This window comes from Anopheles ziemanni (assembly GCF_943734765.1).
Source record: "Anopheles ziemanni chromosome X unlocalized genomic scaffold, idAnoZiCoDA_A2_x.2 X_unloc_11, whole genome shotgun sequence".
NCBI lineage: Eukaryota > Metazoa > Arthropoda > Insecta > Diptera > Culicidae > Anopheles > Anopheles ziemanni.
Genome location: NW_026689719.1, coordinates 117,501 through 125,822, shown reverse-complemented (window position 1 = coordinate 125,822; position 8,322 = coordinate 117,501). Strand labels below are relative to the sequence as shown.

Genomic DNA, 8,322 nt, shown 5'->3' with positions numbered 1-8,322 from the left:
CCGAGTAGGGATAATGGGCGCAGTAACATACTTCTGTGACCCAGCGAGAGTTGAACGAGGTGACATGAACTGTCAGTGGCTTATATCAGATGGGATACATACATGAGATTGCTTTCAAATCTACACTCGAAAACCTAACCAAGTAAAAGCGAACGTGGGGAGGATTCGAAACTGGTAACGAAATCTTAAGCTGGAAAGAGTCATCACTATGGATACATATTATGCGAAACCAATCAAGTGCTCAGTACTGATCCAAAACCGAAGAGCACTAGTGAACACCTTAATCTCACCCTAGTTCACATCCAAGTGATCGACCACGTGTGTGAAGCAAAGACCAATCGAATTCCTCAATGAACCGAACACTATGAACAAATGGCCAAAAACGTTATAACTATCCAAACATCCTACTATCTAGCGAAAGTCATCACGATGGAACCATACCATGATCTTTAACCTATAGCGCTCACCATATTCCTACCCAGAGTGCAAGTGAACAGATTGCCCACCCGTACCCAGTTCACAACCACGTGATCGACTAACATACCGAGGTTACCACAAGTCAAAGTTATACGTTTACAAGCGCAAGACCAATCGAAAACCCCGAAAGCAATCTCGACCCAAAATGTATTATCCGTGAGTGTAGTCGAGTCTCGTACTCGTCATCTGTAATCGTCGGATAGAATATCCAGTACACGGTTGTCTTTCCAAATGAAATCTACATACAGAACTCGCTCTTGGCAAATGGGTGGCAATGGCGCAATCAGGAGCGAGTTCCCGTCCGGGTGCCAAGTGATTGGCAAATGTCTGGGGGAAAGCAACCATATATTGATTTGTCTGTTAGTGTACTGGGTGTTTGAGGTATGTAGTATCCACGCTTGGTTGGGTGTGTCAGAGGACCGTGAATGCGTTCGCAACCCCAATTGGGGTACATCGGGAATGATTTTGTGGAACCGATGTGCCCGGCACACACTAAGTTTTGTTGCAAGTTAATAGTGTGCCATGTCCGGGGGGGTTGTGATTAAACTCTGGTGAATTGCGTACTGTGGTGATTGGGGTATGAAAGCCCCGCAGTTGCAATGATCGGACGCGCCTAGCGTGTCCTTTAGTTGATGGTAGGGAAATGAAGGCCCTTGTCAGCTCACCTAAGTATTCATGGAAGTTTGGCATAAGGTCGCTGTGGTAGGGGTATGAAGGCCCCGTCAGCGCATGCACAATCGGGCGCTCGTGCGCTTAGCGGAGTCGAATGCCGCTCAAGTGCCTGTCCGGTGCATCGGGTGTGTGTGATACGAGGGCAATGAGGTTCGCACGGGGGCTCGCCTCCCGTGTGCTACCGGACTTGACAACATATAGAACGTGGTGTTTGCTCCTCCGGGTGCAATGGGACAATGAACATTCGAACGCAAAGTCGGAATTCTGGTTGATCCTACCAGTAATATACGCTCGTCTCAAAGGTTAAGCCATGCATGTCTAAGTACAAACAGATTTAATGTGAAACCGCATAAGGCTCAGTATAACAGCTATAATTTACGAGATCATCAACCTAGTTACTTGGATAACTGTGGAAAATCTAGAGCTAATACATGCAACATGCCAGGACCCTCGCGGGAACTGGTGCACTTATTAGTCAAACCAATCGCGGGTTCTCCGTGTCATTGAGTTGAAGTCTGGATAATGATGCTGATCGTATGGTCTCGCACCGACGACAGATCTCGCAAATATCTGCCCTATCAACTATGGATGGTAGTATAGAGGACTACCATGGTTGCAACGGGTAACGGGGAATCAGGGTTCGATTCCGGAGAGGGAGCCTGAGAAATGGCTACCACATCCAAGGAAGGCAGCAGGCGCGTAAATTACCCAATCCCGGGACGGGGAGGTAGTGACGAGAAATAACAATATGAAACTCTTTAATGATGTTTCATAATTGGAATGAGTAGAGCATAAATCCTTCTACGAGGATCAAGTGGAGGGCAAGTCTGGTGCCAGCAGCCGCGGTAATTCCAGCTCCACTAGCGTATATTAAAATTGTTGCGGTTAAAACGTTCGAAGTTGATACTTGTCCAACACAGTCCGGCTCCGCCGACCCGGTCAACCCGTGGTCGGTGGGCCAAGTCGGAATCTGGTTGCGACTCAATGGTGTGGTAGGGCACCAAGTCTGTGTCATGGTGTGCCCTTCAACGGGTGCAAGTGTAACATAGAGCTCGACCGCTCACGTTTACCTTGAACAAATTAGAGTGCTTAAAGCAGGGTGCCCAAACGCCCTAGAATAATCTTGCATGGAATAATGGAATACGACCTTGGTCTAATCTTTCATTGGTTTGTACTCAGACCGGAGGTAATGATTAACAGAAGTAGTTGGGGACACTAGTATTACGGCGCGAGAGGTGAAATTCGTAGACCGTCGTAAGACTAACTAAAGCGAAGGCATTTGTCAAGGATGCTTTCTTTAATCAAGAACGAAAGTTAGAGGATCGAAGGCGATTAGATACCGCCCTAGTTCTAACCGTAAACGATGCCAACTAGCAATTGGGAGACGCTACAACCAGGTGCTCTCAGTAGCTTCCGGGAAACCAAAGTCAGGTTCCGGGGGAAGTATGGTTGCAAAGTTGAAACTTAAAGGAATTGACGGAAGGGCACCACAATGAAATGGAGCTTGCGGTTCAATTTGACTCAACACGGGAAAACTTACCAGGTCCGAACTTATGGAGGTGAGACAGATTAATAGCTCTTTCTCAAATTTAAGGGTAGTGGTGCATGGCCGTTCTTAGTTCGTGGATTGATTTGTCTGGTTAATTCCGATAACGAACGTGACTCACATATGCTAACTAGAACGCAGTCAGCGTTAATGCGTCGATGCCGATTGGAACGGGTTAGGACCTTTCGGTGGAGTATGACCTGACACCTTCGCTGTTCGTGTGCGCAAGTGCACTTACGGTACGCTGCTTAGCAGGACAATTTGTGTTTAGCAAAATGAGATCGAGCGATAACAGGTCCGTGATGCCCTTAGATGTTCTGGGCTACACGCGTGCTACAATGTGGGTAGCAGCGTGTCTCCTATTCCGAGAGGAACGGGAAATCACTCAAATACTCACTTAGTAGGGATTATGGATTGCAATGGTCCATATGAACTCGGAACTTCTAGTAAGTGCTGGTCATCAGCCAGCGTTGAATACGTCCCTGCCCTTTGTACACACCGCCCGTCGCTACTACCGATGGATTATTTAGTGAGGTCTTTGGAGATGATCGTTCGCTGGATCCTCGTGAACCGCGTCTGCTTTATCGAAGTTGACCGAACTTGATGATTTAGAGGAAGTAAAAGTCGTAACAAGGTTTCCGTAGGTGAACCTGCGGAAGGATCATTAGTGGCCAAGTGATCCTTCCAGAAGTCCGAACCTGCGGGTTGAGACTTCGGCACAAGTTGCCATATGATAATTGACGAAACACTATAGAAGTCCGAACCTGCGGGTTGAGACTTCGGCACAAGTTGCCATATGAACATTGACGAAACACTATGAAGTCCGAACCTGCGGGTTGAGACTTAGGCACAAGTTGCCATATGAACATTGACGAAACACTATGAAGTCCGAACCTGCGGGTTGAGACTTAGGCACAAGTTGCCTTATATATAACTTCGAACAAATACACAAGTCCGAACCTGCGGGTTGAGACCTAGGCACAAGTTGCCTTATACATGACTTCGAACAAATACACAAGTCCGAACCTGCGGGTTGAGACTTAGGCACAAGTTGCCATATGAAAGTTGACGAAACACTAACAAGTCCGAACCTGCGGGTTGAGACTTAGGCACAAGTTGCCTTATACATACATTGGCCAAATAAACAGAAGTCCGAACCTGCGGGTTGAGACTTAGGCACAAGTTGCCATATTATATTCGATCAAACACTAAGTAGTCCGAACCTGCGGGTTGAGACTCAAGACCGTAACAAGATGTCACTATACAAGTCCGAACCTAAGGGTTGAGACTTAATGCGATCTAGATACCAAGTTGACATCCAATACCTGTTGAGCAAAACCAAAGATTCCCTGTTCTCGAATGATTACACTATATAACAGGGAATCATGAAGAAATCAAGCAAGCGTGAAACAAAGTCATCACTTGGGCATGCTCGATAGCCAACCACATGACCTTAACCTAAGAGAGCATGCAAACCACATGATACCTATAAACGATTAACCCGCCCTAGTTCAATCGTTCACCAAGTGATGACTTCAGTATGGCTAAGAGAAAAACTTTTAAATGGGAAAAGCTCTAAGTCCGAACCTCCGGGTTGAGACTTCCGCGTCGGAGGTGGGCGCACCTCCTATCCGAAAGATGATGAATCAGGGGTGTTCGGTCAGCAATGGTCGGATGCCCCGTCGTAGTCCAACTATGACAATCAAAGTCAAGACCTCCGGGTTGAGACTTTCCGCGAGTACAAGCATAAAGGAACACGGACCAAGCCGTACCGAGAGAATCGGTACTAGAGCCCTCGTGGTTCTACATTGAGAGAGCCCTCGTGGTTCTCATTAGGGGCTTTATGCAAGTCGTACTCAATACTGTGGTGTGAAGTATAAAGTATAGTCCTCGCCTGGTCCACGCTGCTTCGGCGGTCCTGGGTAAGATAGTTAATTCTAGCTTGCCCTATAGTGGAATGAGGACACTTAATGCTTCGTCTTTTAGCGGCGGCTAGACTCCTCCTCACGGGGAACGAGTTGACGCGCACAGCGGCGGCTTACGCACTATGGCAATCATGGATGCCTGAAGATTCCGTGAAGTTCTCCCCTGGTCCACGCTGCCTCGGCAGTCCTGGGTAAAATGGAATATTTCCAGCTTGCCCTATAGTGGAAGAGGACTATCCAACAATACAAAGTCAAGACCTCCGGGTTGAGACTTTCCGCGTCGGTGGTGTCGCGCACCGCCTATCCGAAAGATGGTGTAACAGGGGTGTTCGATCAGCAATGGTCGGATGCCCCGTCATAGTCCAACTATGACAACCAAAGTCAAGACCTCCGGGTTGAGACTTTCCGCGTCCGGAGGTACGCGTACCGCCTACCCGAAAGATGGTGTGCTTCTGGGGTATTCGATGAGTCGGATACCCCGTCGTAGTCCAACTATGACAATCAAAGTCAAGACCTCCGGGTTGAGACTTCCGCGTCCGGAGGTACGCGTACCGCCTACCCGAAAGATGGTGTGCTTCTGGGGTATTCGATGAGTCGGATACCCCGTCGTAGTCCAACTATGACAATCAAAGTCAAGACCTCCGGGTTGAGACTTCCGCGTCCGGAGGTACGCGTACCGCCTACCCGAAAGATGGTGAATCAGGGGTGTTCGATCAGCAATGGTCGGATGCCCCGTCGTAGTCCAACTATGACAATCAAAGTCAAGACCTCCGGGTTGAGACTTTCTAAGAGTACAAGCATAAAGGAACACGGACCAAGCCGTACCGAGAGAATCGGTACTAGAGCCCTTGTGGTTCTACATTGAGAGAGCCCTCGTGGTTCTCATTAGGGGCTTTATGCAAGAAGTACTCAATACTGTGGTGTGAAGTATAAAGTATAGTCCTCCACTGGTCCACGCTGCTCCGGCGGTCCTGGGTAAGATAGTTCATTCTAGCTTGCCCTATGTGGAAGAGGACTCAATACCCTACCTGTTGAGCTTGAAACAAAGTCATCACTTGGGCATGCTCATATTGCCATACACAATTACATTATATTCGAATGAGCATGCAAGCGACCCTATATAGACCGAACCAAAACGATAGATACCGCCGTAGTTCACCCCCACCAAGTGATGACTTCAGTATGGCTAGTGTGTGAAGTATAAAGTATAGTCCTCCCCTGGTCCACACTGCTTCGGCGGTCCTGGGTAAGATAGTTAGTTCTAGCTTGCCCTATGTGGAAGAGGACACAATACTTAATACTTAGAGTACAAGCATAAAGGAACACGGACCAAGCCGTACCGAGAGAATCGGTACTAGAGCCCTCGCGGTTCTACATTGTGAGCCCTCGTGGTTCAAACTAGATACTTTATGCAAGGCGTACTCAAAACTGTGGTGTGAAGTATAAAGTATAGTCCTCATCTGGTCCACGCTGCTTCGGCGGTCCTGGGTAAGATAGTTAATTCTAGCTTGCCCTATGTGGAAGAGGACACAATACTTAATACTGTGGTGTAATGGACAAGGTATAGTCCTCCACTGGTCCACGCTGCTCCGGCGGTCCTGGGTAAGATAGTTCATTCTAGCTTGCCCTATGTGGAAGAGGACTCAATACCCTACCTGTTGAGCTTGAAACAAAGTCATCACTTGGGCATGCTCATATTGCCATACAATATTCCATTATCTACTAATGAGCATGCAGCTATATGATTATAACCTGTAAACGATTACCCCGCCGTAGTTCAGCGCTTCAACCAAGTGATGACTTCAGTATGGCTAGTGTGTGAAGTATAAAGTATAGTCCTCCCCTGGTCCACACTGCTTCGGCGGTCCTGGGTAAGATAGTTAGTTCTAGCTTGCCCTATGGTGGAAGAGGACACCATACTTAATACTGTGGTGTAATGAACAAAGTATAGTCCTCCACTGGTCCACGCTGCTTTGCAGTCCTGGGTAAGATAGTTAGTTCTAGCTTGCCCTATGTGGAAGAGGGCATACAAGACAAAGTATAGTTCTCCCCTGGTCCACGCTGCTTCGGCGGTCCTGGGTAAGATAGTTAATTCTAGCTTGCCCTATGTGGAAGAGAGCATACATGAACCAAGAACGAAGGTTATGATCGAGGAATGATTCGACAACTAACCGATGGTATGAAATGTGAAGAATTCAAGCAAGCACACAATCAAGTCATCACTTGGGCATGCTCGATAGCCAACCCTATGACATTAACCTAGTAGAGCATGCGAAAACCAATATATACAAGTAATGTAAACGATGCCTCCCTAGTTCAGCGCTTCAACCAAGTGATGACTTCAGAATGGCTAAATCAAATCGGTTCAAAACATACCATCGGTACCCTATTGAAACACACAAGTCGATATCAAACCTCATGATTGTGTAGTCCTCCACTGGTCCACGCCGCTTCGGCCGTCCTGGGTAAAATGGAACATTCCAGCTTGCCCTATGTGGAAGAGGGCACATTACTCAATACTGTGGTGTGAAGTATAAAGTTCAGTTCTCCCCTGGTCCACGCTGCTTCGGCGGTCCTGGGTAAGATAGTTCATTCTAGCTTGCCCTATGTGGAAGAGGACACTTCATACTTCGTCTCTAAGCGGCGGCTTGACTCCTCCCTACGGGGAACGGGTTTACGCGCACAGCGGCGGCTTACGCACTATGGCAGTCATGGATGCCTTACGTTTCTATGAAAAGTGTGTTCCTCCCCTGGTCCACGCTGCTTCGGCAGTCCTGGGTAAGATAGTTAGTTCTAGCTTGCCCTATGTGGAAGAGGACACGTAGACTTACTGTGGTGTGAAGTATAAAGTTCAGTTCTCCCCTGGTCCACGCCGCTTCGGCCGTCCTGGGTAAAATGGATTCATCCAGCTTGCCCTATGTGGAATGAGGACACTTTATGCTTCGTCTCTAAGCGGCGGCTTGCTCCTCCCTACGGGGAACGGGTATACGCGCACAGCGGCGGCTTACGTTATGGCAGTCATGGATGCCTTACGTTTCCATGAAAAGTGTGTTCCTCCCCTGGTCCACGCTGCTTCGGCAGTCCTGGGTAAGATAGTTAGTTCTAGCTTGCCCTATGTGGAAGAGGACACGTAGACTTACTGTGGTGTGAAGTATAAGGTTCAGTTCTCCCCTGGTCCACGCCGCTTCGGCCGTCCTGGGTAAAATGGATTAATCCAGCTTGCCCTATGTGGAATGAGGACACTTTATGCTTCGTCTCTAAGCGGCGGCTTGCTCCTCCCTACGGGGAACGGGTATACGCGCACAGCGGCGGCTTACGCAAGTTAGTCACCCTCGGCAGTGGATCACTCGGCTCATGGATCGATGAAGACCGCAGCTAACTGCGCGTCATAATGTGAACTGCAGGACACATGAACATTGATAAGTTGAACGCATATTGCACGTCGTGGGAACCTACCATGATGTACAGATGACTGAGCGCTTATATTTGAGAAATGTATCGCATACATTTAACTACGCCGTGACACCCGTCACGAGACGTGCACCATGATGTTAACTAGGGTCGCGACGACCCGCTAGCATTAAAGAACCCGTGGTTTACAATATACTGGCATTGGAATTCGAAGTATTTAGAGCGTCGTGTTCCCGCGTGAGGCGGAAGTACGAGGAGAAGGCGTGCTTGTGGTGTCTGTGGTGGTGTTTA

The 8,322-nt window shown here is 48.2% G+C and overlaps 1 non-coding gene across 1 annotated transcript; it reads left to right on the top strand.

Moving 5' to 3' along the window:
- Positions 1–7,947: 7,947 nt before the first annotated feature.
- LOC131291587 (5.8S ribosomal RNA) lies at positions 7,948–8,102 on the top strand. The gene has a single exon (XR_009189372.1). It is a non-coding gene; the product is annotated as a 5.8S ribosomal RNA (ribosomal RNA).
- Positions 8,103–8,322: the final 220 nt, after the last annotated feature.